This window comes from Mustela nivalis, assembly GCF_964662115.1.
Source record: "Mustela nivalis genome assembly, chromosome: 3".
NCBI classification, from domain to species: Eukaryota; Metazoa; Chordata; class Mammalia; order Carnivora; family Mustelidae; genus Mustela; species Mustela nivalis.
In genome coordinates, this window is record NC_139022.1 from 41,591,095 (window position 1) to 41,611,202 (window position 20,108).

Consider the following 20,108-nt stretch of genomic DNA (forward strand, 5'->3'; position numbering starts at 1 on the left):
AAAGAAATACAAAAATCTGATAGATCCAACGATTTTCATGCTATCATAAGCCATTTACTCAGACTGCTTTCTTGAGCCTTCCAAATTTCAACTGTAATGGGAAATTTGGAGAACAACACTGCCATCCAGGGATAGAGAACTGAAGGTGCAGAGCCGGAAAACGAAACACTTAGCAGGGTGGTTCTCTGCACTGAAACACTCAGCTGTATAACTATCTGTTGTGAGGGAATTACTAACTGTTCAAGTACAAGAGATTACGAATGACACCAACAGCTTAAAAAAATGACAAGACTCCCCAAAGCTTCTCTTTCACCGACTCATTCAGTTAATAGAAAGGTGTAGAACTATAATCACTTTGTTAATACCAGCCCATAACTTGCCTTTTAAAAGCACTTTACTGAGGTAAGAATGATATACAAAAAGCTATACACAATTAATATGCTCAACCTAATAACTTTGGAGGGAACTATATATCAGGAAACCATAACCACAATCTAGGCCATTAGTATATCCATCACCTCCCAATTTTTTCCAGCTCTTTCCTATTGCATACTGCTTTTTTTTCTCTCTCTCTCTCTCTCGAGGATAAAAACACTCAACATAAGGGGCTCCAAGGTGGCTCAGTCCTTAAGCGTCTGCCTTTGGCTCAGGTCATGAACCCAGGGTCCTGGGATCTAGCCTCATGTCGGGCTCCCTGCTCCACGGGAAGTCAGCTTCTCTCTCTCTCACTCTCCCTGCGTGTGTTCCCTCTCTCTCTCTCTCTCTCTCTCTCTCTCTGTTAAATAAATAAATACAATCTTAGAAAAAAAACACACTCAACATAAAAGCTATCCTCTTGGCAAATTTTTAAGTACACAATATTGTTAACTATAAGCACTATGCTGTGCAGTAGATCTCCAGGACTTACTCAACCAAATAGCTGAAACTCCTTACCCTTTGATTAATACCTCCCCATTTTTCCCTCAATGGCAACCACCATTCTACTCCTTCCTTCTCTGAATTTGACTGCCTTAGATTCATATAAGTGTTTAAGGTAGTATTTGTCCTTCTGTATCTCATTATTTCACTTAGTGTAAGGTCTTAATATCAATTGATATCTTCATATCTAACAATAGAAATGGCAGTCATCAGGAATGTTAGATAAAGAAAAGATTATTTTTGAGATAATTTTCTTTTCTCAAAGAAAGTGTCCTGAATTGTGTGTGGGTCCTCCCCCTCAATCCTTATACTGAAGCTAAAATCCCCAATGTGATGGTATTTGGAGATAAAGTCTTAGAAAGGTAATTAAGATGAAATGAAGTCATAAAGGTAGAGCCTGAATCCAAAAGAATCATTATTTTTAAATGAAAATCAATGGACATGAGAGAGAGAGAAACCAGAGAATTATTTATTTAGGTGTGTACACAGTAAAGGCCATCTGAGGACACATGAAGGCTGTGTCTGCACGTCAGGATTAGAACCTTCACCAGAAGCAAACATGATGGTACCTTGAACTCAGACTTCCACACTTCAGAACTGTAAGAAAAAAATTTCTGTTGTTTGAGCCACCCAGTATGTGGTATTTTGTTTTGGCAGCCTGAGTAGCCAAATAGAGTGGGATCTGACAAACTCTTGAGAAACCTGAAACTGGAAAACTGGATTTCCATTCAACATGCTGGATCCTTACTTTCACTAAAAGAACACTGTAATAAGGAGGAAAGAGGTGTTACTCTTAATGATAATAAACTTGTTGTTTCATATATCTGACACCATTTAACTGATCCAGGTTAACTCTTAAGAAGGAAAAGGTAAAGGTGGTTTGATGCGTTGCTTTCGAGAGAAACTTATAGTTTCTTTTTTTTTTTTTTTAAGATTTTATTTATTTATTTAATTATTTATTTTATGACACAGATCACAAGTAGGTAGAAAGGCAGGCAGAGAGAGGGGAAGTAGGCTCCATCCCAGGAACCTGAGATCATGACCTGAGCTGAAGGCAGAGGCTTTAACCCACTGAGCCACCCAGGTGCCCCCCTATAGTTTCTTTAATACAAAAACATTGTTATTACTAGAGGAAATGTGAATAGCTTATTAAGAGCAGGTTAATAGAATCATCTTTGCAAAGAATCAAGATAACAAGATATCAGGGACAACCGAAAATTACTCTTCACTTTTAAAATAAGCATCTAAGTTTGCCAAGAGCTTATATTATAAAAGAAAAGTCTATACAGAAAAAAAAAAAAACTTAAAGTTAAGCTATTTTAAATAATATAAAAATGATCTGCTGATGAGAAATTAACTTCTCTTTGGAGCTACAGAAAGGATTCTTTAAAAGGATGGCTGGAACTTAACCTAATCTTAAAAAGTAGCCATTGAGAATGCAGAGCTGGCAGTGGGAAAGGCCAAGGATAGAGCCTGGGCTAAGAAAAGAGAAAACAAACACTGACATAAGAAGACTGTGCTGGCTGGAGAAGTGAGGTATTGGATAAGAGGGGTGGTCCACAGAAAACACCACAGAGAATTTAAGAGCCACAGACAAATATCACATTAAGAACACATTTACTGAAGTATCAGGGAATCATAACAACTTTCTCCCCAATGAGAGGACACATTTTCCATAAAGCTCTATGCTTATCTTTAAGGTGCCCTTTCCCATGTATTTATGAATGGAGTGTCTGCCACCTACCTGAGTTGAAGAAGCCATTACAATCCAGAAGCTCAGCTTTAAGAAGGAGAGGTAAATGAATAAGAAGACAATTACAATGTAGTGTATGGCTTGTTAGAGGCAAAACTGCTTTTGTGCAACATTCTTCAAATAGGAAGTCAACTATCAAGGCATTTGTGCCCAAATCACACATTTAACTAAAAGAATACCTACCCAAATGCAAGTATGATTTAAAGTAATTTTTTTTAAGACTTTATTTATTTATTTGACAGAGAGAAATCACAAGTAGATGGAGAGGCAGGCAGAGAGAGGGAGAGAGAGGGGGAAGCAGGCTCCCTGCCGAGCAGAGAGCCCGATGTGAGACTCGATCCCAGGACCCTGAGATCATGACCTGAGCCAAAGGCAGCGGCTTAACACACTGAGCCACCCAGGCACCCCTGATTTCAAGTAATTTGACTACAGAATCATGACTTAGGAAAATGGGCTCTGGGTATGACTGATAGAGGCTCATAATGAGGCCTAGCTTAAATGTTCTTTCATCGGTCCTGAAATTATTCATTTTATCTGTGAATCTGAGTTTTGTATGTGAAGTCCAGAGAGACAATGAAACTTATTTCAAGGGTTCAGTCTCGGGTCATCTTTGGCCCTGCCTCCTACATCCTCCACTTGAGTACTCTGCCTTCTTATTTTCTTGTCTTTGCCCAGCAACTGCTGACATCTTGTTCCAAAACACGCATCCACACTGAGTCCTGGGGTGCAGGTCCCTGGTACCCGTAAGGGTCTGCAGTAGACCCATCCATATGCCTGTACTTGAGAGAACACATTAAATACCAAACAAAAACACATGGCATGTCAAGGCACACCATGGAAGAAACATAACAGAACAAAACAAAAAATTCTTTCCCACTTTTCGAGTGAGGGGTCTTGCAGTTTCACTTTGCACTGGGCTCTGCAGATTTGTGTCACCAATCCCGCAGTCCTGTGGCAGTGGTTGGCCTCGGCTGGACAATTATTGGTGAGACACCTGGCTCCTGGCAAGTCAGTTTCCCCATCTGTAAAATAAGAATATTTCCTATGTCCTTACATTTCTGTGAATATTTTGGAGATAATTCACGCAGAGCTTCTGCCCCAGACTTTGATCCATTTTAACGATCAACACTACTGGTGTTCCCTATTAATTAAAAGATTACCTAATGCAGATTTACTCCGGAATGTCTCCTCTCTCTACAGGCTAATACTTCAAAGCAGCTATTTCCATAGGCAGTTGCAAATGTGCCGTAAACGTTTTTGCTTTAAAGTTTCTACTTTTTCACCTTGGTTTTCCCTTAATTTTTAAGATTTTATTTATTTATTTGACAGGGATCACAAGTAGATAGAGAGGGAAGCAGGCTCCCTGACCAGCAGAGAGCCTGAGGAGGGGCCGGATCCCAGGACTCTGAGATCATGACCTGAGCCAAAGGCAGAGGCTTACCCCACTGAGCCACCCAGGAGGCCCCTTGGTTTTTCTTTAAATTTAAACATTGATTACCTAAATTTAAACCTTACTACATTGTGCAGGAAAAAATATGTTCGTGCTTCAGCTACAACGGAAGCCTAGAGAGAAAAAGCTGTATCCAACAAGGACTGCTTGTTAAAAGCACAGGAATCTTCACAAACGCTAGATTAAAAATTCAGAGCAAAATTTGGTCACTCAACTCTACTTTCCTAAAAGGGCTTTCACCTCCCCACTGGCACACAAAAACACGGTCCTTACAGAGCCGCGCCACGCCTACAAACGAGTATAATAAAATCAGCATCTTAAAGAACTTCTAAACTTGGCAACAGCTACGGGGCGCCCTCCGGGCCACCTGCCCGCGCCTGGTTTCCACAGGAACGCGCGGTTCCATCTCCTAACACTCTCCTCCGGAAGTTGTTCTCATTCACTTCCGTTCTCGATCTCCTTATTGCTCAAGCATCGGCCCGAACGCGCCGCGAATGAGTTTTGGGCCGCAAATGCTGCCGTAGAGGGGCGTGGTGACGGAGCCGCGATTTCCCGGTTCACGTGCCTGCTGCCGCGGGGTCTTCTCAGACGCACCATGGCTCAGCCTGAGACTCTCAACCTCAATAACGAGGTAGGCGCCGAGGCCCGGGGGAACCTGTGGGGCTGCCCTTCAGGACCGCCACAGTGGCTTCTGCGGGTCTTTCTGACAAGCCCGTGGTGTCCTGAGGGCGAGGGTGGGGAGTGCGGCTGGGGCAGCTTCTGGGTGGGCCCGGGCGGCTTTCCCGGAACTCGGAGCCTGGCTACAGTGACTTCGCCTCACGGCTCCCAGGTGGCTGCAGCAGAACACCTGTGTCTGGTCCTCGGGCCGCGTGAATTTTTATGTGTGGGGTGTTGGGAAGATCATGTAATCTTAATATTCAGTGCCCTCGTCTGTAGAACGAAGCTCCTCAGAGTAGCTTCTTTGCAAGGTTGTTGTGAGATTTAAGTTAATTGGGAAGCGTTTGCACAGTGCCAGACCGCTAACAAACTCTCCACGCGTTTCCTGCCTGATGTTGGTTGCCGCAGGTGAAGCGGAGGGCTTGAGAGCTCTTGACTAAGGGACTGCTCATCTTCAGTGAGGTCGTGTCGCTTCTAAGAGGGACGCCCGCGTTTCTTACTCCAGCTACTCTCCCATTTCTTTCTTCCGTGGACGCAAAGTTTTTAGAAAGAGTTGTTCATCCTTACCCCTCCCTAATGCCTCTTCTCTCCTTCTTTCTTAAATTCGGTCTGAAATCAGGTGTTTCCCCTTATCACTGCTAGCAAAATGTCGGTGTCACTAGGGTACCATTTCTGCCTCGGTCCCCTTTCCACTTTGTGGTTCTGTTTACGGAAGTCGTTAGACACCTGAAGACTTAAAGTAAGCGGAAAAAGCAAGAATCAGATGAGGCCCTCGCAGCTACTGCAAAGGAAGTTCTTTATCTTCTTTATTCAGTGGCTTTTCAAGTGTTTGCCATGACCAGGACATACTGTTCATGTCGTACAGGTGTGTGGAGACCTGCTTTCTGTTTCCAAGCAACTATGCTCACTTACTTGCAGTCCGTGATTTAGTGGAGGAATAGAAAGCATTCCAGACAGGGGCTGGTATAAGGCAGGAAGAGGTGGTAGGAGGAAACCCGTTGGGTGGTATAGGGTTCGATAACTCTCCATTGATGAGAACTTCTGGGATTCAGTAGAAAATGAACTAAATGGTGTTCCTGCCTTGGTGCCAAGTTAAATAGTCAGAATTTCACTTGAAAGTGGAGTACAGAATATAGAGAACGGGGGAATTGTGAAGTTTTTTAACATACGTGCGTCAACACAGATTAAGTGTGTGCTACTTCCAGAAAACATTTGGTGGGCTTTTTCTCCTTAGTTTGCCTAGAACGTAAAATACAGCTTCTTTGGAGTGAATCCTTGGCATTCTTTGAAATACGAGGGAGCGTCCTATTCAATTTTGAAATTGCCGTGAGAGTACTAATGAGAATCCTTTAGCCCTCTTCACTTAAGGTGTTTTCTTTTTCCACTTAGCTAATTCTCAGTCCTCTTTTTAAAGCAGTTAAAATTTGATCTTTAGGAATTCCTCACAAATTCACCTCAGTCTGGGTTGCATGTCTGTTTTTTGTGCGACCACTTTCTACTTTTTTTTTTTTTTTAAGATTTTATTTATTTATTTGACAGAGAAATGACAAGTAGGCAGAGAGGCAGGCGGTGGGGGAGGGCAGGCTCCCTGCTGAGCAGAGAGCCCAATGCAGGCCTTGATCTAAGGACCCTAAGATCATGACCAGAGCTGAAGGCAGAGGCTTAACTCACTGAGCTACCCAGGCGCCCCACTTTCTACTCTTGTAACATTTGTCTACCTCTTTCTCTGTTTTTACACATCTGTCTACCAATGTATGTGCTTCATGATCATGTTTTCTGGCGACTAGATGAGCTTATCAAATTAGGAAGCGTATATATCCCATGTTAAAGTAAATCTTACACGTTCTCATATGAAGGTGGGGGGAAGGGACAGCAAAAGTGGAAATGATGGAAGGTGTTATAATGGGAGATAAATATCTACAAAGGGAAAAACAAATATAGATTTGTCTACATAAAAACTGCGAAACGTCCCCAAATTTAAAAAAGCCAGTTAGAAAATAATGTATAGCAAATATGACAAATAAGTGCCAAATGTCATTACTGTAAAATAGTAATTAAGAGAAACTGCCTCTTAGAACATTGGTAAAAGGAATGAACTAACTTCTCCATAGGAGAAATGTATCTGCAAAAAAGTTCACATTCACTGTTTTAATGGATCCATTACTTTCTCATTATTGTCCCGTCCTAGTCCAAGCTACACCGTTCACCGGCACTATGCTGCTAGCCTTCCAACTACTGTCTCTCCAGTCTGATGTCCACCCTGCAGCTGGAGTTCTGTCTTCAAAAGAGAAATCTAATTTTATGACTCCCTTGCTTACAGCCTTTTTGATGGTTTCCTGTTGCTTTTGGTAAAGACCAGTCTAAACAAGGCCAGTCTCATCTCCCCCTTAAGGTATACTCCTGCTTCCCACCCTCCCTCCCCACTTTTGAGCCTCACACTGTGTGTGTGTGTGTGTCTTTTTCTTCTGTCTTACAGATTAAATGCATTATTTACTACTTGGAAGCCTTCAGCTTGGGTTTGGCAGTCTTACTGATGACTAGAGATTTGTCCTTCATTTTTTTCTTCTTTCTTCCCTGTCACTTATTTTCATTTTGTTTCTTTGTCAGCACATGGCATTCCATTATTATACCTCTGTTTTCTCCTTGCTGTCTTTTCTCTTTCCCTCCTTCCTTCCTTTCCAGACAGTATCCTACTGTTTTCACATTTCTAACAATGGTAGTTCTCTTTGCTTTTGGTTGGGAAACCAAAGCACATTGCCCCTAAGTAGTACATTGGCCTTCTGATAGTATTGAATGTTTTAGGCCTGTTTGTTGACTTGTGGGTTTTCTGTAAACCAACTTCCTAATTCCTAAGTGCAAATGAATTTTGAATCCTAACTGAATGGCGCTTGATACCTATTTGTCAGTTTTGCAAAAATAAAGTTAAATACTTGAAGAAAGGTAAGTGCTTGGGGTGAGCAGTTGTGAGAAAAATAAAATAATATTTCCATTGTTACATAAAATGGATGTACTTATTTTTCTAATATATTAGATTTTTTTTTTAAGATTTTATTTATTTATCAGAGAGAGAGAGGGGGAGAGAGCGAGCACAGGCAGACAGAATGGCAGGCAGAGGCAGAGGGAGAAGCAGGCTCCCCGCCGAGCAAGGAGCCTGATGTGGGACTCGATCCCAGGACGCTGGGATCATGTCCTGAGCCGAAGGCAGCTGCTTAACCAACTGAGCCACCCAGGCGTCCCCCTAATATATTAAATTTAATAAACTTTTCCTACTGCCTGCACACAAATACTGGAAAAGTCAAAAAGTTGAAAAGGATTTTTTTGATTTTGGCATGGAACTACATACATAAAGCATTCCCTTTTCTTTTAGAATTCCCTTATGCAGTAATGACAAACATAGTAAAATTGGAATTTTAAAATTGGAGTTTAGCTTTCCCATGATTGGAATGTAACTGAGGAGCAACTCTGCTAACTGCAGTTTATTAGTTCAGTTCAGTTGACAGCAGTTAGCAAACAGCATATCATCATCTTATGTACCTCTGGGCTACAACAATTGGAAACAGTTGCTAATATATTTTAGTGCATACTTTATATCTCACTATTAATTTTTCTCATAAGTGACCTTCAAAAAAATTGTTATAAATCCCCATTTTGCTACATATGAAATGTGGCAATTTTGGCACATAGGTGGCTCAGTCAGTTAAGGTCTGCCTTCGGCTCAGGTCACGATCTTGGTGTCCTAGGATTGAACCTATGTCTGGCTCCCTGCTCAGCAGAGATCCTGCTTCTCCCCCTGCTTGTGTGCTCAGGCTCTCTCTCTCTCTCCCTCTCTCTGTCAAATAATTTTTTAAAAATATTATAGGTTTTTTTTTTCAGTGAAAATCTAGTCTGAATGACTTTTTATTTTTTTTATTTTTTTAAAGATTTTATTTATTTATTTGACAGAGAGAAATCACAAGTAGTCGGAGAGGCAGGCAGAGAGAGAGAGAGGGAAGCAGGCTCCCTGCTGAGCAGAGAGCCCGATGCGGGACTCGATCCCAGGACCCTGAGACCATGACCTGAGCCGAAGGCAGCGGCTTAACTCACTGAGCCACCCAGGCGCCCTAGTCTGAATGACTTTTTATTATGCAAGTATGAATTTGAACTTCAAAATAAATTCCAAACAGGTTAGTATATCTGGTAGGAAAGAAACCTGATCACTCTGCACTTTGTTAATATATTAGGCATTTGAGGGTGCCTGGGTGGCTCAGTGGGTTGGGCCGCTGCCTTCGGCTCGGGTCATGATCTCAGGGTTCTGGGATCGAGTCCCGCGTCGGGCTCTCTGCTCGGTGGGGAGCCTGCTTCCTCCTCTCTCTCTCTCTGCCTACCTCTCTGCCTGCTTGTGATCTCTCTCTGTCAAATGAATAAATAAAATCTTAAAAAAAAATATATATATATATATATATACATATATATATATATTAGGCATTTGAAAAAGTGAATGAAAAAGTGAGTATTACAGTCTTTCTGGTCATTTATTTAACAAATGCTTATTGAAAACTCATACTGTACCATCACTATGTTAGGTGTTACGATGTAATGTTGAATAAGACCAGACACTTGACCTTCATGGAATTTATAACCTGCTGGGAAGAAGACACATCAGATTGTATTCAGATTACAAATAAAATATTTAACTTAGAGTAATTGTCATGACAAGTTCTAGAAGCACTCCTGAGTACTTTATAAAGGGGAATTTTAACACTGTCTGAAGACAGAAAAGATTTCACTGAGAAATGGCATTTGATCCAAAATCAGAAGGATGAGATGAAAGAGTGGTAAAGCGCATTCCTACCAGAGAGAACAGCAAGTGTAAAGACTTGGTGTAGGTGGAAGCATGGTGGAGATAAAGGATTAAAAGTAGGCCCATGTGGCCATCCTAAGACAAACTGCAAACAAAGAGAATTAAGTAAAGGTCTGTCATCAGATCTGTATATTAAAAAATGTATTCTAGGGCGCCTGGTGGTTCATTTACCAAAAGCGTCTGCTTTTGGCGCAGATCATAATCCTGGAGTACTGGGATTGAGTCCTGAATTGGACTCCCTGCCTACTGGGGAGTCTGCTTCTCTCTCTCCCTTTGGTGCGTGTATGCACACTAACTCCCTTTCTCTTTCTCTCCCTTTCTGTCAAATAAATAAAATCATAGGAAAAAAGTATTCTGAGTTGTGAATAACTGGTTGGAGAGGGGCAAGAATGGATGTAGACAAACCAGTTACCAGTAACTCACCCACGAGAACGAGGAGGTCAAGATAGGGGGAAAAGTGGTACAATTTGGGATATAATTGGAGGTAAAATTGACACAACTTGGTAACAGATTGATTGTGAGGGATTTAGAAAAGAAAGCTACTTAAAATGAGCCCTAGGTTTATAATTGAACAAAAGGATTGTTCTTTACCCTGAAACATAAAACAACAAAAAAGGAATCCATTTGGGAGTGAAGAACATGGGTTCAAGTGTGTGTGGTAGATGATTTTTAAGCCTGCTGAAAAGGAAAGCCTGCTGAACTGAGTAGACAGTTGCACATATAGGTCTGGAGCTAATAGAGAGTCTTAGCTGAAGGCAAGAAATTATCGAGTCATCTTGTTTAGGTGGGAAATTACAATATACACAGGTAAGATCACTTAGGTCTAAAAAGTATGTTGTGAAAAGAAGAGTTGGCTCAGGACTGCCCTTTGAACTTAAAACTGGTTAGTGGTTGGAGGAGTCTTCAAAGAAGAGCAAGGTAGAGTGACTAGAGAGGATGGAGGAAATCCTGGAGAGTATTCTAAGTGTTCCTTAGAAGGAGAAAGTGGTCAACAGTGTCAGATGCTGCCGAGATTGCAAGTAAAGTGAAGCCTGAAAAATTCCTGTTGGATTTGAGGGACTTTTGGAAATCATTGATGTCCTTTGTAATAGCTTTTAGTGGAGTGATGAGAATGGAAATCTAACGGGATTATGTGGTAAGTAGAAATGGAGTTAGGGAGTTTGAGCCTCTCTGAAAGCTTGGCTCTGAGGCAGTTGTAGAGAGAGGGTACTCCTAGTGATCTTCATAGTGAGAATGTTTATTTTGTCTCTGGTGAAAATGAGTCAAGCACAATTAAAAATCAATAGAAACAACCATGTAAGAGATTGACAGTGCAAGAGTAAAGGGGTAGTATGTAGTAAGGGTTCTAAGAAAGCAGAAAAGATGAGATCCAAAATACAACCGGAAGATGAATGTTACGTATTAGGTAGGAGAACAGGTTAACAGAGGAGAGTAGGTGATATAAGTAAATTTGCATTCATTGTAGTGGAAAGATGATGGTTCCCCTTTCATGTTCATTTTCTCCATAAAATTGGAAAAGAGAGAAGAGGAAGGTCAGGTGTTTTAGAAGGCAGGCAGAGGTTTAAAATAGTCATTGTAGAAGGAATTTAACAAAAAAATATAACAGGTTTCCTAAGAGTGTATAGGAGCCCATTTCATGTTAGTTATAATGAATTTAATGTAGATAGAATATCTCAAGTATTTCCCAGCTCTTGCAGGGGCAAGAGCTGTGATGAAGAACTCGGGATGAGGGGTCCTGGGTGGCTCAGTTGGTTCGGTGGCTGATTCTTGGTTTCAGCTCAGGTCATGATGTCACGATCCTGGGATTGAGCCCCTCATCTGGCTCTGTGCTTAGCAAAGTGTGTGCTTGAGGATCCTCTCTCTCCTCCTTCTGCCCCTCCCCCTGCTGACTCTCTCCCTAAAATAAATAAATGAATCTGGGGGTGGGCAAAAAAAAAAAAACCAAAAACGAAACCTCAGGATGATTATTTCATCCAGGATTAGCGAGAGTAATTGCTAACAGGAAGGATAGGACAGTTTAAGGTATTAGCAAGTATTGATCATGTACATAAACTGAATAAAAGGTAAATTGAAAAGAACAGGACCAATCATTTGAGAGAAACTATAGGGGTCAGTGAGCTATTGGTCCCAGTGAAGTCAAAGATGTTGGTGGCGAGTTAAGTTGAACAAGGAAATAGGCATTTTGATCTCAATGTAGACTGTTTAGAGTAATGGTTATAAAAATGGATCCCTTATGAGTGATAACAAGGACTACAGTGTTACTTTGGACGTGGGTGCTGAGAGTGAATAGATTAGGTCATGAAGACAGGAAGTCAACAAGTGAGGGTATGATAAAAGATAGGTTTTATTACATGGACATCTACATCACCCAGAATGGTGGGAAAAGTTAGGACAGAGATAAATTGTAAGCTAAGGGGGTGAAATAGACTGAGGGTAAGAGACAGGGTTATAGCCAAATGGAAGAGCCTTGAAGAACAGGATGATGTTGATGTTGCTATTTTGGCGAGGAGAATTTGAGGGATTGTATGTGCCAGACACTCTAGCAATGCTCAGAAAAAATGATTTCGGTACCACAAGGTCCCATCTCTAGGAGTGCCCAGACTATGAAAGAAGTTGGCTATGTGAGCAGTCAGGGAGACTACGGTAAGATAGATAGTCCCTGTAAAGCATAATGGGAGTGTGAAGGTTGGAGGAGTTATCTCCATCTGAAGAAGTCATTGGAAGACTTCTCAGGAATATCTTACCTGAATTTTATGTGGTCCTTAAAGTGGAGAAGGGGAAGAACTTTCTAGGAGGAAGGATAAGATATTTGACTAGTAATAGCAACAAACAAAATATAAATTCAAAATGATAGCATCCTGATGTTCTAAGTACTATTATAACATGTAGTTCTTCATCATTCGAATATTTCTATTTTTTGGACAGTCTTTCTGGGGTTTTTTGGTCTCAGAGTTCAGCACTGTTGTCTAACGGGATGGTTTAAAGCATCTGTCAGTGTGCGTGCATGTACGCATGCACCCTGGTGTTTTTTCACATCTCTTTTAAAGTTAGGCTTGAAATTTATTATTAGAAACAAATGAAAGGGTTGCTGTATAAATAAGTAAAATATTATCCCTTTCACACATTTGGTTTTGGTAACAAACATTCAGTAAATTCCTGCCATTATGGGTCAAATTCTGTTTTAAATTGCAAGGGTGCAAAGATGAATGTGATGCTCTCTGAGAGGTGTTAACTAACATTTTGGTAACATGTGCAATGTTCTGTTATGTTATGTGCAATGTATACCTGTATGAAATCATCACATTGTACATCTTAAATTTATTCAGTGTGTCATGTCAATTATATCTCAATAAAGGATGGAAGAGAAACATAGTAGAACATACCCATCCTGGCTGTGCCCACTCCTTGCTTATCCCTTTCTTGCCTTTCATCTTCTACGAACTTAGAGTCCAAAAACCTAGGACCACTTCAAGTGTTCCCCAATAAGTTCACTCTAAAAGCTTTGGAATGCTGTGTAGGTGCTACTGAGAATGTCACAGAGGAAATGAGGCAGAAATACATATATGAACCTAAATATTTGTGAGACATTTTAGCTTTCCCTAAGTCCTTTTTGCCTCTGCCATTCCCAGGCATTTCCCTCTCCTTGTGCCATTTCTACACTCTGTCCAGCAACCTGGCCTTTTGCCATTCTTTCCAGAATTCCTTTCCTACTGCCTTCTTTGTTACCTATCTCTGACCCAGTTCTTGTCTTTCAAATGTGTAACCACACAGAATTCCCTTTTTTTGTCTTTCTTCATTTTGACTTTGAAAATGCATTGGCTTAGGTCTTTTGTGTGTGTGCATACTTAAATTGCATGTACTGTAATTGAAGAATTTCTATGTCCATTTCAAGAAATTACCAGCCTTTAAAAAGAAAACCCTGAATATTCTATATTCAGTTTAGTTTTCTTCAAAATTGAAATGGAACAGATTGAAGGAAAAAAGCGTCCCAGATGTTTGGAGAGAGCCTGTGTAATCATATTAGCTATAAAAGAGAAATTAGCAGCAGATATTGTGAAATAAGGAAGCTTGTATTTCCTTTGTCAATACATCCTGAAAGAAATTATTTTCCAGGTAGCATGTTGCTCCAAAGAAGAGCTTCAAAAATCATGCTTAAACATTTAAGACTAATTACCAAAAGCAGCATAGCACATATTCTCTCTACGTTTTTAACAGTAGGGTAGATAATTTACAAAAAACACACACACCTGACACCCAGACGCAAAGCATACCTGTAAATGCACACCCAGGCAGACACAAGCACATAGACCTGTTCATGCCCCATAAAAGCATCTCCTTTGAACCCTACTGTATTTTTTCAGTTCACTATGTTTTCTTTCTCTATCGTCCCCACTTATTTTTGAACAGTTTCTACAATTCTTCGCATTTTTTTTCTCTTATAGACTGGCTAACAAGATTCACTGTGCTGTCCTGTTCCTGGCTTCATTCTGTTCCTGGATCTGCCAGGTTATCTGTGGCAGCACTATTTTTTTTTTTTTTTTAAGATTTTACTTATTTATTTGACAGAGAGAGATCACAAGTAGGCAGAGAGAGAGAGAGAGAGAGAGAGGCGGAAGCAGGCTCCCTGCCAAGCAAAGAGCCCGATGCGGGACTCCATCCTAGGTCTCTGGAATCATGACCTGAGCAGAGGCTTAACCCACTGAATCACCCAGGTGCCCTGTGGCAACACTATTAATCTAACAACCGCAGAGCCTTTTCACTGTGTGACTGCATCTTCCCTTGGGCAGAACCATGAGGGAAGCCTGAGCTATCACTTGTGTGTGATATTTGTCCATTTTAGTTCTGCTACCTCAAAAAACAGATTTAAATCGAGGTTATTTTTTGCTTTGTGTTTAAATTTTTTATTTACTTTTATGCAAGTATCGTTTTAAGAAAACTTATTGCTAGCAGCAATGGCATACGTAAAACTCTAACCATCTGTTACTCCTTTAACTGAAATATACCAAGATTAAAGACGCTGCAGGAATTTACAGGAATAGAGGAAAGAACCTACTGCGGACCCAATGAGTTGTGTGAGCATTTACCTAAGGATAGCAGTCATTTCTGTGCCGATGCTAGGACACTAGTGAGGAAGAGAACATTTGCCAGATCCTGAAAGTGAAGTCAGATTGAAGCAGCTTTTCAAGAAATATGGATATTTACATTGGACCTCAAGTGACTTTTCACTATTTCATGTAGAGCTGTGTGTCTGTATGTGGCTTTGTTCATGGTGTTCTTTCCATTTGCTGTATGTCACTGTAAATTGATCACATTCATTTTGTAAAATTTCATATTGCTGGAAATTTCATCTTCTCTTCCAAAGCAGGTGTCCATCATTTATCTTACCAACTGTTTTTAAGCAACGGACTCCTGCCAAGACTTTCTATAAATACACGAACAGAAACTTACTGTTGTGGGGCACCAGGGTGGGGAGTGCTCTCCTGACTTTCTGCTACTTTGGAGGTGCTGCCGTTACACAATGGGGCAGTACAAGCTTCTGGTTTCATCACAACATTTTAAAGGGGAAAAAAAAAGGTATCATTTATGAGGTAGATACGAAAATCTGGCCATCCCTAATGGCCCAAACCATAAAATAATGTTTATGTTCCACCAGGGAACTCGTGATTAGGCAAATTTCCAAAGCAACATTTGTTATTCATCTTGTCACTTAATTCTAAGCCACATTATTATCTCTCAAATGAGTGATGATAAAAAAACAACCAAATGTTCTTTTTCATTATATTTATTAATAGTTGAATTCTACTCAAGCTGATTTGATTTAGTTTCTTCCCCAAATTGAGTTTGGTTGAAATATCTAGGATTGATATTGTTGAACATATATAGTATTTGTTTGATCACCACACTTTTGAAATTTTCTTTGGCAGACATGGGTGTTGGTGTCCTGAAATTCTTAGCATAAGTAATTTCAACTGTCTTAGGAAATGTCTGTCAGTTTGTGGGGCAGACATTATTTCCACATGTGTCTTAGAAAGGCTGTAATCCCTGTGACTGAGGTATCGTATCTCTAGCATATGAGCCTGTTCTGATTTTAAAGGAGAGGAGCATTTTTATGACTTTATTTTTGTAGACATGTTTAATTATAGATGCATGGAGTTCCTACAGCACACTTTTTCATAGAGAATAGTAGGAAGTTTTTAGTCTGCCTTTAACTTCCTAAGAAATTACCAATATCACAATTACAGTATAATCACCCTGCTATTATCACAAGTACTCCTTTAAATACTATTTATAGAATTAAAATTGTTTTTTATGAGCAATACATTACATTAATATCTCATTTTAGAAATCAGTATTGAATAAAGCCCCTTTGCCAATATTAGGTTTCACTCATATGAATTCTCTTCTGAAGAAATCAGTATTTAAATTAAATTTATTCTTCCTGCATTTACAGTTAATGGGAGAAGACTCATTCAAATGAGCCACCTCTAATGACAGTCATTTAAGTAAAAATAAGACCAAGTGCTGATTTCTGCTTTCTCCTTTGTTATGTCTGTTACTGGCTTTATATCCGGAATTCTCTTTTGGTAATAGTGTTGGTGGTTAAGAAATGTTCTTCAGTTAAAATATGACCTGTGAGCCATACAAAGCACACATATTTTGTTTCTTTTACTGAAGAGATTTTGATTGAAAAATAGCCTAAGAAAAACAGGCCTGCCTTTCACGTTTGTACGACCTGCTACAGTAATAGAAATGTGGGCCCACATTTAAAAGTTTAAAGATTTAGCAAACAGACTACAAAATAAAAAGTGTTACACCCTTCTCCCTCAACAAAAATACATTTATATTGAGAAAATGAAAAAAAAAAGGTGCAAAATCATAGATATTTTATGACTTCAACTCAGCAAATATGAGATAACTCTATTTAAATATTATTTCACATGGTAATGTTCCACCCATATTTACAGTAAAATATTAACATGTAAAATTCATACATTACAGTGTATGATACACATGTTATATGATAGATATATTTTAATGTAAATTTATTTTTCTTGATTGGACATCACCATTCACTATGCAGAGACCTAATTGCTTCTGTCCTGCACTCCATCTTCTCTGTCAGCTGTACCTGCTCCCCAAATTCAGAGTCCTCTGAATCAGCTTCTCTAGAGAAAACTTTGTTGCAGAATTCTTTTAAACTTCAAGAGGGGTTTTAATGTTCCAGATTTATGACTATAAAAATCCTCGCTCTTAAACTCTGTTCTAGAAGCTTTCTCCAGAAGTAACTATTGCCTGCAATTACTGAGCAATTTCAAAGTTCTTAATATATGCACAGAGCAGTTTTCTTAGATTTTGTAAGAAATAGACTTGTATTAACGTCAAGTAATCTACAATGTGTTTTGATTTTTCTTTTCATCCATGAGATATTTAGAAGGGTCCTGATTTGCAGCTGGTTAATTTTCAAGTAGTTATATATGGAAGCAAAGGCTAGGAGTGAGGTGAGTGTGAAAGTAGTGGAGAGACACTGAGGTCTCTGTTGTTCAGCTCTTGTCAGATGGAAGTCAGAGCAGGATATGTTCTATTCATGTATATGTTGGAAATTTTGCTCATCAGAACTCCACATTGCCTAGAATGATGTTGGTCTTCCAGAAGACTTAAATGCAAGAGATAGACAAATGCTTTAATTTTCTTTGCAATATAAGTTGTCTCCTTGCACCCACAGTCTGGGAACTTGCATGCAATGAGAGTCTGTGCTCTTGGCCTCAACAACAACGTGTGCTCAGCTTGCTTTAGAAAGTGTTGGGGCGTCTGGGTGGCTCAGTGGTTTAAGCCTCTGCCTTTGGCTCAGGTCATGGTCTCAGGGTCCTGGAATGGAGCCCCACATTGGGCACTGCTCAGCAGGGAGCCTGCTTCCCCCTCTCTCTCTGCCTGCCTCTCTGCCTACTTGTGATCTCTCTCTCTCTGTCAAATAAATAAATAATCTTAAAGTGTCATTTGAAGTACATAGATGTCTAATTGAAGAACACATTCTAGTTGAGTTGCTTGTTAGTAGAAATTTTGTCCCAAGAAAAGTCTGATAGACAAAAACAAACAAAAAAAAGCATTGAAAATTCCTTGAGAGAGTACTGTATTAGAGATATAAAGATTTTTTTGTTTAGATTTTAGATTTAAAGACTTCATTTATTTATTTGAGAGAGAGCAAGAAAGAGCACCGGAGTGGGGAGAGCAGAAGGGGGAAAGGGAGAAGCAGGGAGCCCAGTGTGGGGCTGGATCCCAGGACTATAGGATCATGACCTGAGCCAAAGGCAGACACTTAACCCACTGAGCCATCCTGGTGCCACAGATATAAAGACTTTTAATAACTCCAGCAAAGCTTGTTATTTCTCTACCATGGGGACAGATTGGTGTTTTCGTTTGGTCAAAAATATGTTGGAATAATGTGGCTTCTATATGGGGACATACCATATAATATATATACTTTTATAACACTGAAATTAGATTAAACCATTACAATTAAACAAAGTAAGATGTTATTACTGAGATGCACAGTGGGATGAAGACTCTTTTGAGAAACAGTAGTTTTCTGCTTCCTGTCTCATGCCTCAGCTTATGTAACTAGGGAGAAATAGTTTTAACTGTTAAAATTCATATGTTTTATCTTACTCATTTCTTTCTGAAAAACACACAGAATTGAATTAGTACAAGTTAAATGTATGTTCAGCTTCATGCAACTTTTGCTTCCCATGTTTCAAAGAAGGAGATTTTAAAAAATTCCGTCGACTTACAATAGAAGAAACACTAGTGTTGTGGTGTATCATAATAAGTCATGCTGGATATTCATGTTTTGGAAAACAGAAAATATTTTGTTATTCCTGGTATTTTGGGAAAACCTGAATGAGATTTGTGGTCGTTTATTGCCATTTTCTTCTTAAAAAGAAAATGAGTACATAAAAAATAGCTTTAATTTTTATTATAATCAACAGAATGCCATGAGATTTGCTTTAATCTTAGTAATTTATTTACACTTCAATTAATTTATCTAAGTGGATTTGCTTTTTGCCTGTGGATCCTGTCCATAGAGCTTATGCTTAACATTTTAAGAAAACAGTACTGCCAAACTCAAGCAAGACCAAGTTGTGACTCAGATTACTACCAGATGTGGAGTAGCAAAAATATATTTTATGTATGTGTGTATGCATATCTGTGATTTTAAAATTAAAAACCATAATTTAAACTCTTTTTCCAACTTCACCAGTCACTGTTCTCATAGTTATAATTATCTGGAAGGGACTGAAGCTTAATTGTAGAGTACTAGTGTAATCCTTGCTAAATGTATGCTTTCTAAATGCATATATGCATTAAATGGATTTACTGGTATTCTATCACATGAGTTGCAGTGATAGCTCCTGATTGAATATTAATGCTGAGAGTGTGGATGCAAAGCTCTTCTATGTAATGAAATCTAGAATAAAACACAACTGGCAGAATAAGCAGGGTAAGATTATGTGCTTTGAAAAAAATATTTATCAACAACTATAAAACTGAGTAATTAAAAGTTGAGGCTGAAAGCAGCAAGCATTCTTAACTCTCTGACTATAAACAGAAATAGGAATCATCATTGCTCTGAATACCAAATCCAGGATAAATCGAAATTATAAACCCTTGGTGATTCTGAAAACTTAATTATATGGTAAATATAATTTGATTATTTTATCTTTATATTATTATTTTATTTTATTTATTTATGCTGAAAGGAATCTCAGTCCCCCAATCTCCTATTTTATATGTGGAAAAATTGTAAGCCAGCAAGATTGACTTTTCTGAGGTCACAGAACCAGTTAGTGACAGACCAAAGTGTAAAATCCAGGTAACTTTATTTTTTTAATAAAACAAAACTATTTATTTAGGCTGTCAGAATTGCAATTCAATTCAGTTCAATTCAAGGGGCACAGATTTGGGCAACAATCTAAATTGCATTCCCCTAGGGACAAAAGTGACTTTTTTTAACTTTTATCAATTTTATTTTAATATTTAGCAATTATATCAAGATATACATTAGAAATAAATATAAATTTATGCATGTTTTTAAATTTTTTAACTGTAGGTGACACACAATGTTACATTAGTTTTAGTTTTATGACATAGTGATTCAACTTTTCTCTGTGTTTTGCTGTGTTCATCACAGGTGTCGCTACCATCTGTCACAATACAGTGATATTACAGTACCATTCCCTATATTCCCTGTGTTGTCCCTTTTATTCCCATTACTTACTTATTTCATAGGAAGCCTGTATCTCCCACTTTCTTTGTACATTTTGCCCATTCCTAGAGACCCCTCCCTTCTGGCAACCATCAACTTGTTCTCTGTATTTATGGATCTGATTCTGCTTTTTGTTTATTTATTCATTTTGTATTTTTTAGATTCCACATGTGGGTGAACGATAGTATTTGATTTTCTCTGCCTGACTTAATTTCACTTAGTGTTGTAC

At 39.1% G+C, this 20,108-nt stretch overlaps 2 long non-coding RNA genes across 3 annotated transcripts in view; one reads left to right on the plus strand and one right to left on the minus strand.

Annotated features, from left to right (window-relative positions):
* Positions 1-2,880: 2,880 nt before the first annotated feature.
* LOC309860999 lies at positions 2,881-4,486 on the minus strand. 2 transcript variants are annotated; one of them, XR_014309719.1, is made up of 2 exons: positions 4,395-4,486; positions 2,881-3,693 (listed from the first exon to the last, which is right to left on the minus strand). It is a non-coding gene; the product is annotated as an uncharacterized lncRNA (long non-coding RNA). The 2 variants fall into 2 exon arrangements; XR_014309720.1 differs by lacking the exon at positions 4,395-4,486 and adding an exon at positions 4,170-4,356.
* LOC309860998 overlaps positions 4,455-20,108 on the plus strand; it is a 46,835-nt gene continuing 31,181 nt past the window's right edge. The window contains exon 1 of the long non-coding RNA XR_014309718.1: positions 4,455-4,752. This is a non-coding gene — a long non-coding RNA (uncharacterized lncRNA). The remainder of the gene's footprint in view (positions 4,753-20,108) is intronic.